At 41.0% G+C, this 21,869-nt stretch overlaps 1 protein-coding gene across 8 annotated transcripts in view; it reads left to right on the plus strand.

Moving 5' to 3' along the window:
• Positions 1-21,869, plus strand: part of DNM3 (dynamin 3) — a 553,426-nt gene that overhangs the window by 121,473 nt on the left and 410,084 nt on the right. The gene's annotated exons all lie outside the window — the stretch shown is intronic.

The raw sequence follows: 21,869 nt of genomic DNA on the forward strand, positions 1-21,869 counted from the left end.
GGGTGGCGTACATGAGGAGGTTGTGGACAAAAGAGAACTTTGAAAGGTATTGGAGCAAGGGGATGGTATAGTCAGCTTTACATGTTGGTGGATTGCTGTGAGGAAGATGGGGAAAGTGGACTGAATGGAGCAAGACTCAGGGCACAGCTGTGGAGTAAGCTGCCCAGGTGAGAGGTGATGAGGGCTTCCCTTACTTGGCACTGGTGGTTGGGATTTGAGGGGAGGCAAGAAATTTTTAGAAAGTAAAATCAGGTAGATATACCTACCTGACATATTTTTTGTTAGGTTTATTTCTAGGTATTTCTAGGTACCTGTTAATATTGTAAATTATGTATTTCTAAAATTATGTTTTCTAATTAATTCTCATGATGAAATGTTATGTGGAAGTATAACTCGTGCATTGAGCCTCAGTGCATTAGCAGGAATGAGTCTCATAAGTGCAGAGTTGAATGGATAAGCAAGTCCCTTGGAAGTGACTTCATTTTTATAAAGCTCAGAAACGAGCAAAACTAAACCATGTTTAGAGGTACATGCTTATGAAATAAATCAATATAGCAAAGGAAAAACCTAAAAACAAAATGAAGGATAATGGTTATTTTTCATGGAAGGGGAGATGAGGAAAAGGATATGGAGTGGGGAAATGCATAGGGGGATGGATTGGTAGACTGAAATCTCGGTAACAATGTATTAACTATTTGACCATCCAGATGCATCATCATACTGAAAACTGATTTGAAAATATGCTCTATTATTTGATAAGACCTCTTAGTAATTTCATTATGTTAGAAGAGCCCATCCAAAACAGCTGTATCCTGGGGTGCCTGGTAGATGAATCTTGTTTATCCATTCTGTCAGTCTGTCTTTTGATGGGAGTGGTTAGTCCATTTACATTCAAAGTAATTATTGATAGATATATATTTGTTGCTGTTGTATTACTTTTTTGTGGTTTTGTGGTTGTTTCTGAAGATTTCCTCTGATACTTTCTTGTCTTTCTCTCTTTCATGGTTTGCTGGTTTTCTTTAGTGATATATTTGGATATCTTTGTCTTTTATTCTTTGCATATTTATTAGTGGAGTTTGATTTATGGTGGGTTTGTATGTAACCTCCTCTGTATATAACAGTCTATATTAAGTTGATGGTCGTTTAAGTTTGAACCCATTCTTTTCTCCTCTCTTCCCCACATTTTAAGTATATGGTGTCGTACTTTAAATCCTTTTGTGATTTCCTTTGCTGATTTTTTACAGAAATATTTATTTTTACTGCTTTTGTGTTTCTTACCTTCATTCTGTCATTTTTGATCTTCCCTTTCCACTCAAGAGTCCCCTTTAATATTTTTTGCCAGGCTGGTTTAGTGTTCTTGAACTCATTTAGTTTTTGTTTGTCTCTCCTATTCTGAATGATCGCCTTCCTAGATAGAGCATTCTTGGATGCAGGTTTTGCCCATTCAACACTTTGAATATATCATTCCTCTCCCTTCTGGCTTGGGAAGTTTCTGCCGAAAAACCTTCTTGATGGTTTTGTGGGGTTTCCTTTGTATGTAACTGTCTGTTTTTCTTGCTGCTCTTAATATATGTAACATCATTATATTTTGCTATTTTAATTACAATATGTCCTGGTGTGGATCTGTTTTGTTTGGGGTTCTCTGTGATTCCTGTGTCTATTTCTTTCCCTAGATTTATGGAAGTTTTCACCTATTATTTCTTCAAATAAATTTTCTGCTTCCTTAACTATCTTTTCTTCTTCTGGGACTCCTATAATTTTTACATTTGATGAAGTCACTGAGTTCCCTAAGTCTATTCTTGTTTGGAATAATGCTTTTTTCTCTCTTTTGTTCAGCTCGATTACTTTCCATTACTCTGTCTTCTAGGTCATTAATGCATTTCTCTGCTTCTTCTAGCCTGCTTTTCTTTCAATAATTAAGTGTGTTTCTCATTTCATTTTTTGAGTCCTTTATCTCTGCTATGTTATTCCTTATCTCTGTGTTAATAGTCTCACTGACGTCCTCCATTCTTTTCTTGAGTCCAGGGAGTATCCCTATAATCATTGCTTTAAATTCTCCATCAGGCATGTTACTTGTATCTGTTTTGCTTAGATGTCCAGCTGTGACCTTGTCCTGTTCTTTCATTTGGAACAAATTCTTTGGTCATCTCATTTTATCTAAGGCTTTATGTCTGTTTCTCTGTGTTGGGAAAGTCAGCTCTGTCTCTTGTTCTTGAGCAGTTCTGTAGTGCCCTGCAGTAGTGTTCCCTGTTCCCCAGACCTGGTGAGTGTCACCAAAGTGTGCTGTATGCACTCTGCTGTTGTGTCCTGGTCACTTTATCCTTCAGGCCAGTTGTCTGCAAGCTCTCTTCCTTGTTGTGGGCAGTGTTTTGTCCCTGGCCTAGATGTGGTGAGTCTTAACTAGGTGTGTTCTGGTCTGCTTGTGAAATGAGAGCTATCACCACCGATGCCAGAACCGAGGTCCTGCAAAACTCGTGGGTTGGGATGCGGTGTGGGCAGGGGTTTGATTAGTCTCTGGGGGGAGGGGACTGTCTCCCTGGGACTGAGGTAAGTGTGACTGGAAGGGACAGTTCTTCTGGAGTGAGGGGATGGAGCTTGGTGTAAGTAAGTTAGGTAGCTGTTGTTGGTGCTGTGTTTGTTTCCACAGGTCACTCTGTGGTGCTGAGAGTTCAGGGAAGTAAATGGTACCTGCCGGTTTCTTTGTTCCCAGAGGAGTCTCTCTGTGAATGCTGCCTCTCTGGGACATGCTCTGAGAAGAGTAAATGACCTCCCCACTGTGTGCTTAGGTGCTCTTCAGATCACTGTTTCCACACTTGTATGTCCCTGGGCTGTTTGCCCTGCCTTTTTCCCGAGAGCAGCCCCAATGTCCTCTGAGCTCTCCCAGAGCCAAGCGTGCTGACCTTTAAAACTCCAGGCTTTAAACCCCACCGGTTGCCAGAACTCACGAAATTCAGGTCCTCTTGCTTTCCAAGCCAATTGCTATGAGGATTTGTTTTCCCCATCCCCTCCCCTGTATGCCGGTCTGTCTCTTGCCCTTCTCTGTGACTGTAGCTCCCTCCCCATAGTCACAGCCACAGTCCAGTTCTCTCCCACACTGGGTTTCCACATTTCCTACCTTCTTCAGTGTGGCCTCTGCTTTATACCTTTAGTTATAGAGTTATTCTGCCAGTCTTCAGATTGATTTCTGGGGTATTTAGGATGATTTGATAGTTATCTAGTTGTATTCATGGAACAAGGCGAGCCTAAGGTTCTCCTACTCTGCTGCCATCCTCCCTCCCTATAGTTTACATTCTTTATATGCCTAGTGTGGAATGGACACTGTGCAAATGCTCTATGTGCAACATCTCATTTAATATTTATCCAGAAAGAGAGGTGCATTCTGTCTCTTGTACTTCTCTATAAGTGCTTTATGTTTGCATTCATTCCATAGATACTTTTTAATTGGATGTTTTGTTATTATTTGCCCAGCTGGTTTGCTCCCAATTCTCATTTGGCTTTCCACTTTGGTACTTCTGTTATCATTTTTAAAAAATGATTTTATTTGAGAGAGAGAGAGAAAGAAAGAGAGAGAGAGAGAAAGCACAAGCGGTGAGGAGGGACAAAGGGAAAGGGAGAAGTAGATGCCCACTGAGCAGGGAGCCTGATATGGGGCTCCATCCCAGGACCCCGAGATCATGTCCCGAGCTGAAGGCAGATGCTTATCTGACTGAGTCACCTGGGTGCCCCTGTTTATAGAAAAAATTTTTTTCTTTTTTTTTAAAATTTTATTTTTTATCAACATGTATTTTTATCCCCAGGGGTACAGGTCTGTGAATCGCCAGGTTTATTATAGAAAATTTTTAATGTTCTCTTTTCTCTTCTTGGTATTTGCCCAATTCTGTCTATCCCCCTAAATCTACTCAGACCCAGCTCTTTCCAGAAATCCTTTACAGACCACTCCAGCCTAAAGACTCTTCCCTTTGCTAAACCCTCAGAGGACAAGGTACTCCATTTATTTGTCAATTACCTATGACAGTATTTTCTATCTTGAAATCTTATTAAATCTTTTGCTTAATTTTCAGAACTTTGTCTTCTTTTTCTAGTTTGGGTAAGTTCTTCAAGATTATGAATGCTGGCTTAACACTTCATGTCCCCTATAGTTTCTTCCTTCCTTTCTTTCTTTTTAAGATTTTATTTATTTATTTGACAGACAGAGATCACAAGCAGGCAGAGAGGCAGGCAGAGAGGAGAGAGAGGGGAAGCAGGCTCCCCGCTGAGCAGAGAGCCCAATGTGGGGCTCGATCCTCAGACCCCAAGATCATGACCTGAGCTGAAGGCAGAGGCTTAACCCACTGAGCCACCCAGGTGCCCCTATAGTTTCTTAATAAGTGATAAATTTTTGTCTGGCCAGAAAACTCAACTCTCATTTGAAAGGAAATTTTATATTACAGAATGGAAGACAGTCACAATTTTGTAACCTAAGAAGCACAATGTGTAGTTGAAAGCTGTTCAAAAGGAAATAGAAAATCTTATCACAAAAGCTAGACTAGGTTTTGGGAGACTGAAAATATAATATTTTTGTAGTATTAAGCTTCTTGCTAAAATGAAGTCCAGGGAATAATAACATACTCTCAAGATTCTTATCCAGAGCTACTCTCAATAACCGATTAGCCCAGAATGGGAGGAGATGGCTCGTAAAAAGATCCAACAGAGATTGTGCAGGAAAAGATTTTGCTCCACAGTGCTGATTCATACTGAATGAGGAAAAGATACTGGAAATTCTAAAATGCTTAAAGAGACTTTCAGGGCCTCATGAGTCTTTGAAAAATAGTGAATAGTAGTTCAGTTTTAACTCAGAATTAGCCATTCTTTCACTCATTTTAAAAAAATCATCCCTGTATCCTTAGGGAATTTTACATTGAAGCCGTAGCAGGTGTAGTCCCTACTCTCTGGGTACTTTCTTTATTGCCTTGGAGATATGATATTATAAAGTGACCATGCTATGTAATACATGTTATGTGAATGTCATTAAACATCTTACGTTGCGTGGAAAATCTAAGGTTCTTTCTGCCTGTAAAAATCACATGAGTAGTACATTCACAGAGCCCTAAAAAATTCAGAGGAGAAAAGCATTTCTCACAGTCCATGAAGTAATCAAAGAAAGTTTTTAGTAGAAATGGTATTTAAGTAGGAACTTGTTAGGTAATATTTTGATAGGCATAGATTATAATCATGATAATGATACAAACCATTTTTTGTTTGCAGGAGCCAGTATTAATGTACTTTAAGTAAGCCTGTGAGGAAGAGGGTTGAGTTATCTGTGAATACCCTAAAATTATACCAAAATCTGTGTGTATGTGTAAATTTGTACATTTTTATAGGGAAAAGTTTCCAGGGCCCCCAGAAATAGGAACCATGGTAGAGAGGGTAGCACTTGTAATTCCTGGTCTTTGAAAAATGCCCACCTAGGTGGAAAGAAGGAAGTGTTGAGAATAAAGAAGTTGTGAAAATCTGAGAATTGGAAGCCCTAAGGAGGGAGGAGCTTTAAGTAATGAGAAACAATTGGTATAGGATGTCTGAGTGTCTGCATTTAAATCCTGGACTGCCATCCCCTAACTGTGTGACCTTAGGGAATTTATTTAATCTCACTGAAACTAAGACCTCTGCTATCTAGGCTAGCTGTTACATATTTATTTAAAATTTCTTTGAATATTTTTAAAAGAGCTTACTATGTGTTAAATCCTTTAATTCATTTATTCTTTGATGTAATATAAGCTTTTTGAGCTGGGGCACCTGGGTGGCTGAGTTGGTGAGGCGTCTGTCTGCCTTCGGCTCATGTCCTGATCTCACGGTCCCACGTTGGGCTCCTTGCTCAGCAGGGAGTCAGCTTCTCCCTCTCCCTCTGCTGCTCCCCCTGCTTGTGCTCTCTCTCTGAAATATATAAATAAAACCTTTAAAAAAATTTGTTGAGCTCATATAACCAGCCACTGGGAGAACTTTTGTGAAAGAAGGGGAATCGGCCATGTTCTTTTCCTCACAGTAACCTGTGAAAGAGACTCCATGTATAGAGGTGGGAACTGAAGTACAGGCAAGTTAAAAGACTTTCCAAGTCACGTGATGAAGAAATGGCAGAACCTTCAAACTTAGGTCTGACTCCAAAGTCTGAATCAGTCATGTTCTTGACTACGGAATACTGTACAGGCATAGATAACTCTGTGAGAATATTAACAGGGGGAAACCTACTTTACTTTAGGGGATGATCTACTTGTAGATTTCTTTGTTTAAAGAGGATGTAGCAATTTTTTAAAAGATTTTATTTATTTATTTGACAGGGAGAGATGATCACAAGTAGAGAGGCAGGCAGAGAGACGGGGGGAATCAGGCTCCCTGCTGAGCAGGAAGCCTGATGCAGGGCTCGATCCCAGGACCCTGGGATCATGACTTGAGCTGAAGGCAAATGCTTAACTGACTGAGCCCCCCACGTGCCCCAGGATGCAGCTGTTTTGGATGGGCTCTTCTAACATAATGAAATTACTAAGAGGGCTTATCAAATAATAGAGCATATTTTCAAATCGGTTTTTAGTATGATGACACATCTGGATGGTCAAATAGTTAATACATTGTTATTAAGTTTGCATTATTCATTGTGATCCATGAAATATAATCATATTTCAAGACCCCCTAAAATGAGTGCGTTTGTTTTCTAAGCCAGGTAATTTTTTTCTCATATATTTTTTACTGCTTGTTATTTTTCAACTCATTTAATTTTATCTGTTTTGTAGAAGTTATTGATTATCCCCATGTTTGAGCTCATTTTATTTTATTTTTTTTTTAAATATTTAATCAGAGAGAGAGAGAGAGAGCAAGAGGAGAGGGAGAGGAAGAGAAACCCAAGAGGCTCCCCACTGAGCCTGGGGCCTGATGTGGGGCTGGATCTCACGACCCTGAGATCATGACCTGAGCTGAAACCAAGAGTAAGACGCTTAACCAACTGAGCCTCTCAGCACCCTTGAGCTTGTTTTTTAAAGGAGGTGAGTGATGGGGCGCCTGGGTGGCTCAGTGGGTTAAAGCCTCTGCTTTTGGCTCAGGTCATGATCCCAGGGTCCTGAAATCGAGTCCCACATCAGGCTCCCTGCTTCATGGGGAGCCTGCTTTCTCCTCTCTCTCTGCCTGTCTCTTGTGATCTCTGTCTGTCAAATAAATAAATAAAATCTTTAAAAAAAATAAAGGAGGTAAGTGAACAAAATCTTAAAAAAAAATCCCGAGAAACAATACACGGGGCACCTGGGTGGCTCAGTTGGTTGGGTGTCCAGTTCTTGATTTTTGGCTTGGGTCATGATCTCAGGGTTGTGGAACCAAGCCCCACAATAGGTAACACTCTGTGTGGTTGGCTTGGGATTCTTTCTCTCCTTCTCCCTCTGCCCCTCCTCCTGCTTGTGCACTCTCTTTCTCAAATAAATAAATAATTAAAATCTTAAAAAAAATGGAGGAGTTGAGTGTCCTTGTGAGATAGCTTTCTATTACTTAAGTTCCTGTTGAAATAATTGGTGACTTTTGTAGCTTAGTATTAATTTACATGCAATCTAAGTTGGAAAAACCATAGTACTGAGTTTCAGATCAGAACTTTATTTTGTTTTTTCTATATAGGTATATTTCTGTTAGCATCATTTAAGCTGACCTCATAATGCGTTGGATGTGCTAAATGTTGGATGTTACTTACAAAATCCCTTAGCATTAAAACAAAAATCACTTAACGAAGATCTTAAAATATTTTAAATTTACTTATCTTCATTTAGATAATTAGTACACTAATCAACCTGTTCTATTGAGTTTTCTGCATAGGGACTACTTAGTTTTTCTTTTTCTTTTAAGTTTTCAAGTACTGGTTGAATTAACTATTGTCTGAGTCATAGAATAATTTTTGTAATTTATGAAAGAAAGGCATTTTTTTAACTCTACGAAGGAACACTATTTTTTTCATTTTACTTATTTTTAAAATTCAGTTAACCAACACATAGTACATCATTAGTTTCAGATGCAGTGTTCAACAATTCATTAGTTGTGTATAACACCCAGTGCTCGTCTTATCACGTAGAGAGAGGCATCTTGTCAGAAGAAATTACTTTTCATTTTAGTTTTATGCCATCCATCCTTAGAGATACTGCAGGGTTTAGTTCCAGAGCACTGCAATAAAGTAGATATCACAATAAAGTGAGTCAAATAAATTTTTTGGTTTCCCAGTGAATATAAAAGTTGTGTTTACACTGTATAGTCTATTATGTGTGCAGTAGCATTATGTCTAAAAAAAAACCAGTGTACACACCTTAATTTTAAAATATTTTATTGCTAAAATACTACCCATCATCTGAGTTTGCAGCAAGTTATAATCATTTTGCTGGTGGAGGGTCTGGCCTCCATGTTGTTGGCTGCTGACTGGTCAGGGTGGTGATTGCTGAAGGTTGAGGTGGACGTGGCAGTTTCCTAAAATAACACAACAGTGGGGACGCCTGGGTGGCTCAATGGCTTAAAGCCTCTGCGTTCGGCTTGGGTCGTGATCCCAGGGTCCTGGGATCGAGCCCTGCATCAGGCTCGCTGCTCAGCAGGGAACCTGCTTCCTCCTCTTTCTCTCTGCCTGCCTCTGCCTACTTGTAATCTCTGCCTGTCAAATAAAAAAATAAAATCTTAAAAAAAAAATAACACAACACTGAAGTTTGCCACCATTGACTGACTCTTCCTTTCAGGAGAAATCTCTCTGTAGCATTTTACCCACAGTAGTCAATTCTCTCAAACCCTGCTGTGGCTTTACCAGCAAAGTTTATGTAGTATTCTATGTCCTTTGTTGTCATTTCAACAGTTTCCATGGCCTCTTCACCAGGAGTGAAGAAACCACTTTGTCGGCTTATCCCTAAGAAGCAACTCCTTGTCCATTACAGTTTTGTCATAAGGTTACAACAATTCTGTTCCGTCTTCAAACCCCACTTCTCACTGTAGTTCTCTTGCTGTTTCTTTCCCATCTGCAGTTACTTCTGCCACTGAGGTCTTGAACCTGTCAGTCATCCGTGAGGGTTGGAATCAACTTCCAAACTCTTGTTAATCATGATGTTTTGTTTTCCTCCCATGAATCACCAACATTCTTAGTATCATCTAGAGTGGGGAATCCCTCCCAGAAGGTTTTCAATGTACTGTGCCCAGGTCCAGCAGAGGAATCACTATCTGTGACAGCTTTAGCCTCACAAAACATATTTCTTAAATTTTGACTTGAAAGTCAAAATGACTCCTGACCCATGGACTACAGCATGGATTTTAGCAGTTATGGAAGCAGCTTGAATCTCTCCAGCTCCATCAGAGATCTTGGAGCAGTAATGTTTTGAAAGGAATCTTTTCTTCTGAGCAGTAGGTCTCAACAGTGGGCTGAAAATATTCAGTAAACCATGTTGTAAGCAGATGATGTACTGTTCTGTGGGCTTTGCGGTTCCGTTTCTAGAGCACAGGGAGAGTAGATTTAGCATATTTGTTGAGGGCTCTAGGGTTTTCAGGATGGTAAATGAGTGTTGTCTTCAACTTAAAGTCTCCCAGCTGTGTTAGCCCTCAGCATGTCCTTTGGTGCTTTGTAGTCAGACACTGACTTATCTCCAGCTATGAAAGTCTCACATGGCATCTTCCTCCAACAGTAGACTGCTTCGTGGACACTGAAAATCTGTTGTTTAAAGAAGCCACCTTCACTATTATCTTAGCTTGATCTTCTGGATGATTTGCTGCAGCTTCTCCATCATCACTGGCTGCTTTACTTTGTATGTGCATGTTATGGAGACGACTTCTTTCCTCATATCTCAAGAACCTCTGCTGGCTTCAGACTTTGCTTGTGCAGCTTCTTCACCTCTCTGAGCCTCCACAGAACTGAGGAGAGTTAGGGCCTTGCTCTGGATTGGGCTTTGGCTTAAGGGGATGATAGGTCTGGTTTGATCTTCTATCCAGACCATGACAAGTTTCTTCATATCAGCAATGACACCCTTTTGCTTTCTTACCATTCATGTGTTTGCTGGAGTAGCACTTTTAATTTACTTCAAGAGCTTCTCCTTCGCTTTCACAACTTGGCTGTCTGGAGCAAGAGACCTAGCTTGGCCTATCTCAGCTTTCAGCCTGTCTCAGCTTTCAGCGTGCCTTCCTCACTGAGTTTAATTATTTCTAGCTTTTGATTTAAAGTGCGAGATATGTGACTCTTACTTGAACACTTATAGAGGCCATTGGAGGGTAATTAATTGGCCTGATCTCAACATTGTTGTGTCTCAGGGAATAGCGAGGTCCACAGAGAGGGAAAGACACAGGGGGATTGGCCAGTGGGTTGAGCAGTCAGAATATACAATGTTTACTGATTAAGTTGGCTGTCTTTTATGTCTGTGGTTCATGGCATGCCAAAACAATTACAGTAGTAACATGAAAGATCACTGATCACAGATCATCATAACAATATAACAGTAAAGAAAAAGTTTGAGCTGTTGTGAGAATTACCAAAATGTGACACGAAGACACAAAGTGAGAAAATGCTGTTGGAAAAGTGGTGCCAATGACCATGTTTGTTAGAGGTTTTGTCACAGGCCTTTATTTGTAAATAGAACACCATCTGCAAAGTGAAGTAAAGCAAAACACAATAAAATGAAGTATTCTCGGATCATGTCTGGGAGTTTTCATTGTATTCGAGATACAATATTTATTTTTATTTGTTCAGATTTTTGTTGTAAAAATATGTCTTCTCATTAGCAACTATACCATACTGACTAGTTAGATAGTGCTTGGGCCATAGGTGATAGATATTTTTGTATGACCCCCAACAACATTGAACTGATTGCTTTCACGAGATAGAGTTTAGAGGAGATGTACCTCCCTGTTATAAGAATCTGTAGTTTTGTTAAAGTCTAATGCATTTAGCAGAGCAGACATCCATGGGAAAATTCTTATGCTTTTAGCTAAACATGTTGTGTGTGTATGTACAGGCGTGGGGCGGAGGAGGAAACCTTTTCTGAGTAATATTGTGGAGACTGCTATTGGTGGAGATTCAAATATTATGTTGTTTTGTAGAAAATGACAAGGTAATTCTAAAATTCACAGGAAATGCAAAGGACCCAGAGTAGCCAAAACGACTTTAAAACATAGTAACAAAGTTGGAGAATGAACACAACCTGATTTTAATAGTGATTATAAAACTGTAATAATCAAGATAGTGTGACATCGGCATAAAGACAGACAAATATGCCGGTAGAACAGAGTAACGTTCAAAAAGGACCTACAGGTAAATACACAACTCATTTTTCTTTTTTTTTTTTTAAGATTTTATTTATTTATTTGTCAGAAAGAGAGAGAGAGAAAGCACACAAGCAGGCAGAGAGGCAGGCAGAGGTGGAGAGAGAGGCAGGCTCCCCGCTGAACAAGGAGCCCGATGTGGGGCTCAATCCAAGGACCCTGGGACCACAACCTGAGCCTAAGGCAGCGGTGTTCCCACTGAGCCACCCAGGCGTCCCATCACAACTCATTTTTCTTAAAGGTGCAAAAGCAATTAGGTGGAAAGAGTAGTATTTTTAACAAATGGTACTGGATTAATTGAATATTCATATGTAAAAAGTGAACTTCTATTCACACCTTTTACCATTGGCAAAAATTAAGTTGGTTCTGTTTCTAGCTGAGCTCCATGACCTTCAAGAACTGGTCATGAAGACATTTGAGGAGCTTATCTAATGCACCAAGATCTTATAAAATATTTAGATGGCATGCTTACAACTTGTGCATAGAAGTGCATCCTCATGGAAAAGGTTTTTGGTCAAGCAGTTAAGATATTATAATGTAGCTAGCAATGTATGTTATAGTTCAGACATTTTCTTTGAGAATATTTTTTTAGTTACATGTTTATATACTTGTAATTCTGATAATTGCTACTAAATCTCATTTATAAACTTTATTCTTTATGTGTAAGATTTTAAGTGAAAATAATATTTTCATTTTGTGCATTAGACTTTGTATTGTATTTTTCCTATCGAAATTTGATTACTTGAATTTTCATGACAAAGTCTAGTCATTTCACTTTTAATTACAAATTTTTACTTGGCAGATTACCTTATTTTTTGTGTTATTAAAACAAAGAATGATATCGCATCATTTGCTGTTTCTGAATTTTTATATTCAATTATTCCCTTTTTAAAAAGATTTATTTTATTTATTTTAGAGAGAGAGTAAGTGAGGGTGAATGAGGGGGGCAGAAGGAGAGGGAGAGAGAGAATCCTCAGGCAGACTCCTGCTGAGCGCAGAGTGGAACATGGGGCCTGATCCCAGGACCTGAAATCATGACTTGAGCGGAAACAAAGAATCGTTGCCCAACTGACCAAGTCACCCACGCGACCCTATTCAATTATTCGTAAATATTATTGTAATAATGTGCTTCCTTGAAAACCTCTTTTTTATATTTCCAGTTTCTAAACTTTGCTGATTATTGGGAGGAGACCAAAAAAAAAAGCCTTGGGTAGTCAAACTTAATATTACAAAGTCTATGATTTAAAGCTCAGGCACTGTAGGGTTGTGGGCTTACTCTGGACTTTTTTGTTTGTTTGTTTCTTCCCCCCGCCCCCCAAAGATTTTTTTTTTTTTTTTGGTGAGATTGAGAGAGAGGAAGAGAGAGAAAGTGAGCATGAGCATGGGGAAGGGCAGAGGGAGAAGCAGACTCCCCACTGAGCAGGGAGCCCAACACGGGACTCAGTCGCAGGATCCTGGGGTGATGACCCGAGCTGAAGGCGGACACCTAACCGACCGAACACCCCAGGTGCCCAGGACTTTTTCATTTCTTTAGACTCAGACCATACACACTAGGTTACTGGACTTTTCATTCTAGAGTAAAACATAAAGCTACAAGTTAGAATGGAAATGTTCTTAAAACAGAGACATTGCTAACAGTAAGAAGTGACAATTATAAACTTGACTGCAAGCGAAGAGACACAAGAAAGAAAAGTGTAAAAAGGCTAAAGCAGTATATTGAAACTAATGTAACACCGTATGTTAACTATACTGGAATTAGAGTAAAAAACTTAATAAAATAAAAAAATGAAAATAATTTTTAACTAAGCAAAGTAATCTATAGCAAAAATCATTGAAATAATACACATTTAAGTTACTCACAGAACATTGTTTAAGGGTAGTAGTTTACGTAGTAGTTTCCTAACTACGTAACACATGCCCAATTTCTGTGAATTCCTATAACCATTTCTTCGTATTTCCTTTGTCCTTTCAACAGCTTTTAACATTATCCATTGCACTCCTCTTTCTTGATGCATGCTTTATTCTTTTGGCTTCCATAATGCCAAGTACTTCGGACTTTCATGCTATCTCTCTGGCCAGTCTTTCTGCCTCTTTTACAGACAAATTATCTTCTCCCTGGCCTTTAAAGTTTGAACCTACCCAAGGATCATTTCCATGTCATTTGATAATCAACAGTCCCTTGCGTGAACAACTTACGTACCTATGACTCTCACCTTTATAGCTCCTGGGCTAAAACTCCAGACCTACATCTGCTGACTTCTGGACACTCTAACTGTATATTTCAAATATGTCAAACTCTGTATGTCAAAAGCCTTATTTAGGATCATTTCCTTTTCCACATCCACAAACCTCGTGTCCTCCAGTGTTTTTATGTTGATCCATTTATTTACTCATTCATTTTATTTGTTCCTTAATTCAACAGTTCTGTGTTGACTGCCTAGTAGGTGCAGCTCACTGTTTTTGGGCACTTGGGAGTTTAGCAGCTAATGTTCCTGTTTTCAGGAACTTACGTTCCTGTGGATGAAGAGAGACAATAAAAAACAAACAAGGAAAACTTTAGATCATGATTATGTACTCTAAAGAAAAGAAATTGGGTGACGTGAAGTGTGACCAAGCTGCTAATTTCCTTACCTGGTCAAGGAAGCCTCTCGAAAGAGGTGGTGTTTTGGACGAGCAGTTAATGACAGGGAGGACCCCCCCACACGCAGAGGTCTGGGGAGAGTACATTCCAGAAGAGGAGCTGTTTGTAGGGAGGCCCTGATGGGGGAATGGATTGGGTGAACTTGAACAGAAAGGAGGCTGTTGCAGTGAAAGCAAATTTGGACGTGGCAGGTGGGGACAGTGTCGGATAATAGAGGTCGACAGGGGTCAGACTGGCGAAGACTTGGAACACCTGGGTGAGGAACTGGCATATTTCTGACCGCACTAGGAAACTAGCAGAGGGTTTTCAAAAGGCAGAGACATGGTCTGACGTAGGATTTTAGACGGATCTCTCTAACTGCTTGGTGGAGAATGGGTTAATGGGAGCAAGAGTGGTATCAGGAGGACCCGTTCAGTGGTGCCAGTTAAGTGAGTGGGAGGATGGCCACAGAGCGGGCAACGAGAAGATGTTTGGGAGAGAGGCAAGGAAAAGAGGGATGCAAAAATAGCTCCGGTTTCGGATTTGAGCATCTGATGTAATGGTAGTTCAGTAACTGAGATGTAGAAGGCCCGGAGGAGGAGCCAGCGGGGAGGAGGAGAGGGGAACTAAGTGGGGATTACAGTTGGGTTTGGACATGCTAATTTTGAGATATCTATTAGACATCCGAGTGGAAGTGCCAAGTAAGCATTAGAGTTGGATACAGAGAAGTCAAGTTCAGGGGAGAAATGAGTGCTTGAGATGAATTTGAATATATACGTGTGTATATATATATGTATGTGTACATATTCATTATATATATATATATGAATTTTAAAGCCATTAGGTAGATGAGATCAACTAGGGAAAGGATAGAGATGGACAGATTTCCTTCCGGAAGTCTAGCAGTATTCCATGTTTGGAAGCACAGGAGAGGAAGGGGAGAAACAAGGAGCAAAGAACATGGAGAAGGAGCAACCAGCGGGGAAAGAGGAAGGTCGGGAAAGCCAGAGTAATGGGCGTCCATAGAAGAGGACGTTCCGAGGTAGAGGAGGAAAATCATGTCAGAGGCTGCTGAGACTTAGTACGCTTACTCATTTTGTAATGTTTTGGCCAAGTGTTTGATGTGCTTCTTGTTCAGTTTCTTTGTTTGAAATATAGTTTATCTCTCAATTGTGTTTTATATGGAAACCAAGAGGATGAAATAGAGTTGATTTTTTAATACTCTTTGAGATCCTTTGAAAAAGTATGGGAGTAAATCGAGCTATTTAGGTATGATAGCTGCTGATTCTGATTTTTTTGGTTACTTGTGGTGGAACATTCATATGGTTCATATTGCTGGAGGGATTTCTGTCACTTGCTGGCCTTGGGCTCCTGTGCCAGCACTCCTTCGGTGACTGGGAGCACTTAACCCTCACATGCAGGGTCAGCGCAGCCCAGGCTTTAGAACCACCCAGCTCTTAGGCACGAAGACTGTTAAGGACCTTGTTGAGCTGTAAATATCAAGGGAGCATTGATAGACTTCTCTCTTCACCCTGAGGTCTACGTAAGTGGCTTTGGCTTTGTATCCAGTGAAAAAGTCTGTATCTTCGTTCTGTGATTGAGTTAGCATCTTGGTCTTCTGCCTGATTGTCTTCTGGCTCACTTGGGTCTGGAGTTTGGTCTTGATCTGCTCCTCTGCCTCTGGGGTACCAGAACCCTGATCCGAAATGCTATGTTTTGTATCCGGTCTCGGATACTCGCTTGGCACCCACATTTTGTCTGTTTGGCCCTCCTTATTCCCATCCTACCCCCACTGTTCTTGACCCTTGTGCTGAGACTTTGACATTTCACCCTCCTCTGGACCCTCTCAGGTTGTTAGCTTTTTAAGATTTCCTTATCTCCACCCCCAGGCCCCCCGTTGCTAGACTTCCCATGTTTACCTTAGGGACACAGTTGAGTTCTACTTCAAATCTGGATCTCTAACATTCATATCCGACTCACCCTGTTGCTTTTTCAGCCACAGTTCTAGAGCCTTGCTTTCAGTTTGGGATGACTTGAAGGCTAGAGGGAAACATTGTTTTTTTTTTTTTTGACTGACATTGATCCATGGTATGCAAAGTGGCCTGCTTTAGAGAAGGGAGAAATCCACAGATGTTCTTTACTCTAAATATGATAGGCATTGGGGAAACACAGATGAGTAAAATGTAGCCTCTTTCCTTGAAGAAATGTGTTTTTAAATAGAGTCAGATATAGACACTTTACAGTGAGTGAATTTAGCTAGTAACATTGAGAACTACCTCCTTTATGCGACCCACGTACTCTATTTTTGTTGGAGCCCTGCGCTCACAAAACATTGCTATTAAAACACTTCAGAAATAAGACCCCAACTAAAGTATTGAGGACCCCAGTTCTTAGAATAAAGATTGACAAGAGATTATGTGCATATGTTCCATAATTATTCTCTTTTACTTAACCTCGATTAATGTTTTTCCACATGGAAGGGGCATATTGGAAATATTTAAATTCTTATGGTCATGCTGTGCTTTTCACAGATGATTGGAATGCTGCCCAGGCATAAATCATCCTATCCTTCCCCCAAACAACTTGTCAGTTGTTTAACCTAGCATAATTTGTTTTCCATGACCATTAGAGATGACAGTGCTAAAATGTTTCACAGGGAAATAAAAATAAAGAAGAGTGATAGCTTTGATTTTTTAATACCCTTCTTCCCCCCCCAATTACTGTTTGATATAAAAATGTGTCATAACTTGTGCTTCAAACGTAGGCTGTTTTTAACACTGGGGAAACAGGGGTGATTTTTAAAACTGGGAGTCAGTAAGACTCAGTTTTTGTAAAATAACTGCAGAACTGAAAACATACTATGAGTTTTAGCAGGACAGGTTATACTGCTACACAGTAGAATTTCATGGATACATTATGAGGGTTTCAGTGCTAATATGCACATAGCCTTCTGCCTTCATATGAGCCTGTGGCTAAGAAGTTTAATCACTTTCTGTTCAGATTGAACTTGGGCTGAAGTCTGGAATTGTTCGAGGGAGAGACCATTTCATATCCCCAACTACCAAGCATTTAGAATGAAAGGAACACTGAGAACATGCCAAAGGAAGATGTGCCACTGGAAACGCTACCTTTCTATGAAAAGAATATACCTCAGCCATAAGATGAGATTATTAGACCTTCAGACATTTTAGTTCACTGTAGTGTAAAAGCAGCAGAAGACACACGCTTACTATCTCTTTAAAAATGTAGTTACTGGTCAGCTCGTACACCCCGTCCTGTATATTTCACTTCAGGTGTTAGAATTTCCTTCATCCCCAGACTCACGTGAACACTTTCAGGGGTGAGGATAGTAAGTGACCCATTACTCTTCTGGTAATCCTTTTCAAGATTTTCCTCCGTAATTGTATTTTTGGACAGCAGAGAAGTAAAGCTGTATCTTTGAAGTTCTGCATTGCTGATAAAGATTTATTTAGGATTATGTGATGATAGAAGCTGATTGATGATTTTCCTCAACAGCACCTGTGCTCAGTTGTTCAAAAACACACGTGCCACCTCTGCTGTCCTCTCATCTTGTAGTCCATGGTGGGGGGAGGGGGCACCTTATTGGCAGTAGAGCCCTGTAGCTACAAATTATGACTTGTGTTTCTAATGAGCAAGTAGAATGTGTGGTCTGACCATTATCACTGCACTGTCAGAGATAAGGGGACTAGAGCTGTGAGTCTGCAGAGCTGGGTAGAGGATGGGTTATGAATAGGTCGCTGTCTTCCAACAAGTCAGAGCATGTGTTGCCTGAATTCCATCCTGTAGGCTGAGTTGCTTTCTGAGAGGCTCTTTGGGACCATAAAGAAACGGATTTTGTGGTTTCTGCCCCATTGGTTCTTCCGAATGCTGGACGCAGATTAGACCTAGTTGACATTCCTCCTATGGTTACTCTTAGGTCACTTAGTGTGTGTGTGTGTGTCATGTATCTGGTTGTAGAAATAATAATATTTGTAGGGTTTAACTAGTGAGAATATATGCAGAAATGTTTTTTAGAGGCATAAAATGGCTTCAAACAAATACCATAAACTCCTGCTCTCAGCTGGTGAATTCCGCGTGCTCCCTCCACCGCCAGTGCTACCGATTTGTCTTGTCAATTCTCAGTGTTCTATTTCCTTTCTCTTCTTACAGAGGAGCTGGGATGCTCCTTTCTCCTGAGTCTTGTCCCCTTGACCTTAAGATCTCTCACCACTTGTTTTCTTCTCAGTTCTGCATTGTCACCTTATGCTTTGTACTGGATTAATGACATCAGCCTGGACCATGCTATCAGTTTGCCCACTTTAGGGAGCCCTCCCCCACTTCACTCCTCCCCAGCTCCCCAGCTGCCCTCTCACTGCTTTCCTCTCCTTTACTGCAAAACTTTAAACAATTGTCCTCAATCAGTCTCCACTTCCTCTTCTCACCTTCTTCCCTAATCTGTTCCAGTCAGACTTCCTCACTCCCCTGTAGCTGCTCTTGTCACCTCCTGAAGGACTCAGATCGCCCCATTCTGTGATCGATTCTTACTTCTCATCCGCCTTAACATGTTGGCAGCATTGGATGGAGTGGAAGTCTCTTACCTTCACGAAAAGCCCTTTCTACTTGGCTTTGGGTCACCTCTTCCTGGGTTTCCTCTATCCTGGGACCACTCCTCCTCACTCTCTCCTGATCTCTAAACACTGGAACACCCAGGGCCCAGTGCTCTTCCCCAACTAACTCTCTCACTAAGTGATCTCATCCCCTTGCCTGACTTTAATCTATTCCAAATATATATTTCTAGTCTGGACTTCTCCCTGGATGAAAGGCTAATGTATCTAGTCCCAAAGGCATTTTTGTGCTAATTAGAAAAAGCTGCCCTTTTCCTCAAGCGCTTGACTGCCCTCTTGTGGAAAAATTTCAGAGTAAATAAACACTTAAGAGATGACTGAATGTGAGGTATCTCTTACAGCTGTGTAATCCTCAACCCTTCGCAGCAGATCTGCTTCTCCACTTGGCGGTAAGCATGGAGTGGGCAGTACAGCGTCCCAGGTCTGCAGCCAGACTTCTGATTCCCAACCGCCACCCCCCCAGCCCCCCGGCTCCCCAACCTCTTCCTTTCAGTCTTTCCTATTTCAAAATTCTCCCCATTGCTGAGGTCAAACTCCAGGAAGTTGTTTTTTGACTCTCCTGTCTTTCTCCACTACCCCACCTTCAATCATCAGCAAATCCTATTGGTTTTTCCTTCAAAACACATGAGAATTTAGCCACTTCTCACCACTCCCACTGCTGCTACCCTGGTCCAAGCCCCATCATCTCTCACCTCCACTCTCAGTAGCCAGCTCCCTGTCTTACTCTCGGTGTCTGTTCTCAGCACAGCAGCCACAGTAATTTCTTCAAAGCCTAGGCTGCATCACGTCTCCCGCTCTACCCTGAGTCCTTCCAGTTGTCCACCATTTGTTCAGAGTAAAAATTAAAGTCCCACAGGCTGGACACAGTCCAGGTCTGCACCACAGCTCTGACCCCATCACCCGCCCCTCCTCCCATATACTCTGTCATCCAGGCCTGTCGGCCTTGCTGTCCTTCCCATATGCTTCCGGGTTCAGGGACTCTGCTGGGTCGCTCCTATATAAAGCATTGCTTCCTCCCTTCCTCCCTTCAGCTTTTGCTCAGATGTCACTTTGTCATATCAGAGGAGCTTTCCTCAAACATGTAACAAACCAGTCCTCCTGCCCTAGCATTTAATATCCCCCTACCATTCCATTGTCTCCAGAGCATTTCTCGTCTGGCACACCCGCATTGTTGACTCTTTCATTTCATTCGAATTTAAGCTTCACCAGGTTAGACTTATTTTTTTCTCCTCTGCAATTTCTTCCTCCTTCCTTCCTTCCTTCCTTCCTTTCAGATTTTATTTGTCAGAGAGATGAGAGAGCATAGCAGGCGGAGGGAGAAGCAGGCTCCCGGGCTGAGCAAGAAGCCCACTGTGGAGCTCCATCTCAGGACCCTGGGATTATGACCTGGGCTGAAGGCAGATGCTTAACTGACTGAGCCATCCGGGCGTCCCTCTTCTCTGCAATTTCTAAAACAGTGTGTGGTGAATAGTAAGAGCTCGAAAATATTAGTTGGATAAATAAATGAACACCAGCATTTTTAAATCTCTCTGCAGGATCCTATCCTTAAAAAGACGCAGAGGCTTGAGATGGCCCTGCACAATTCTAATTTCTCAATTTCAAAATAGCATTTTTAGGAGACCAAGAATGAATTTGAATCTAATTTAAAAATTGCATTGATTTTGCAGCATTCTGGAAGGGCATTGGTTTCCCACAGAGAAAGCAAGTAGGCGCCATCTAGTGGCGAAGAGAGGACTCGACAGTTGTGTTACTTGAATTATTGATTGGCAGCGTAATTGAAAATGTAGTCTCTGATCCAGAACCTTCTTGCTTTTATAAGAGTAATATTTATGATAGCTGTAAGTTCTCAAGTATGCATTTTCCACAAAATATACTGAACTGAAAAAGTACAGTTCCGTTTCTTATAAATTACTTATGACTCTTTTTATGTGTTAATTTTTGTTTTCTGGGATCTGACAGCCTTTGTTCCTCCTTATTTTTCATATTGTTTTATCTCCTGCTTATCCTTAAACTCTTATGTTTCCATGATATTGGCCAATCCACTGGGTTAGGTAAATAAAATCAAGGCTGTATCTTCTGGGAATTTAGATGCCAATAAAAACAGCCCCTGTGAGTGTAAACATGGGAAAAAACATGCCAGAAGATGCAGTCGTCACTTCCGGCCAGAATTCTGAAGCCTGCTGAAGCTTTACGGTGTATACTTGCACTACTGAGGAATGAACTGTGGGAGTCTTAGCTTGCCATTTTTCACAGAGTGACGCATTTTGTATGAAAAAACTAAGAACGAAAACTATTCATGTCTATCTACATTGATAGGAAAGACTGAAATGAAGAAAAGTCTCTGTCGTTCTAACAGCTGAAACGTTAGGTTATTGCAGTTCTTTGGGAAATTAAAGCATAAACTGGTTGGTCCACTTCAGAAGCCATGACCTTGGCCACGAGGAGGCCTGCACAATGGATGAGACTAGCATGGGAAGCTGGCAAGAGAAGCCCTGGAGGCAGATGGGCTCCTTGTGCAAGGACGCAGATTCAGCCTGGCCTTTTTACAGGGAGGAAGACCTTGTTTGAGTAGTTCCAGGGGGCCAAATTGGACCAAGGAAATAGGATCAGAAAGCAGATTTCAGACTTTGTTAAATATTTTCTGGGGTGCCTGGATGATTCAGTTGGTTAATGGTCGGGCTCTTGATCTCAGCTCGGGTCTCCATCTCAGGGTCGTGAGTTCAAGCCCTGTGTGGGCTCCATGCCGGGCATGGAGCCTATTTAAAAAAAATGGTTCTTTTCCCCCCAATAAGAGTTTTATTCCCGGACACCAAAGCCTCAGTTTTCCATCAGTGGATATTTCTGAACAGGGGCTGGATGATAGCCGGCCCAGGGTGTGTAGGGCTGTTAAAATTCTCGGATTTCCTCAAAGACCTTCCTTTCTCTGCACACTGAAACACTCCCCACTCTTCAGGACCCAGTTCAAACCTCGTTTTCTTTTTTCGGCACTGCAGCTTGAAGTCATCTTTCCTATCTCTGTCTTTTCCTTTTTCTTTAAATACAGATCAGCGCCATTTCATGCTGCCTGTGTTAACTGATGCTAAAATGCTTGAAGACATCTTACAGTTGTCTCCCTGTTGGCTTTACCACAGGGGCTGAAGGTTAAGTGTTGATGGTGGAGATGGTGAAAAGACTGCCAGGAACTGTCCCTGCCAACGTCTGGGCTCCAGATGCTTAGCCTTAGTCTAAGTTCCGTGTGGCAATTCTTCAGCTAGTTATTAGAAAAATGAAAATATTTCTTAAGATTCATTCTCTTGTTAAGATTATAATTTTTTTAAGTCTAATAGTATCAGTTTCCTTTTTGGGTT

The sequence above is a fragment of the Lutra lutra genome, chromosome 15 (assembly GCF_902655055.1).
Source record: "Lutra lutra chromosome 15, mLutLut1.2, whole genome shotgun sequence".
Taxonomy (NCBI): Eukaryota; Metazoa; Chordata; class Mammalia; order Carnivora; family Mustelidae; genus Lutra; species Lutra lutra.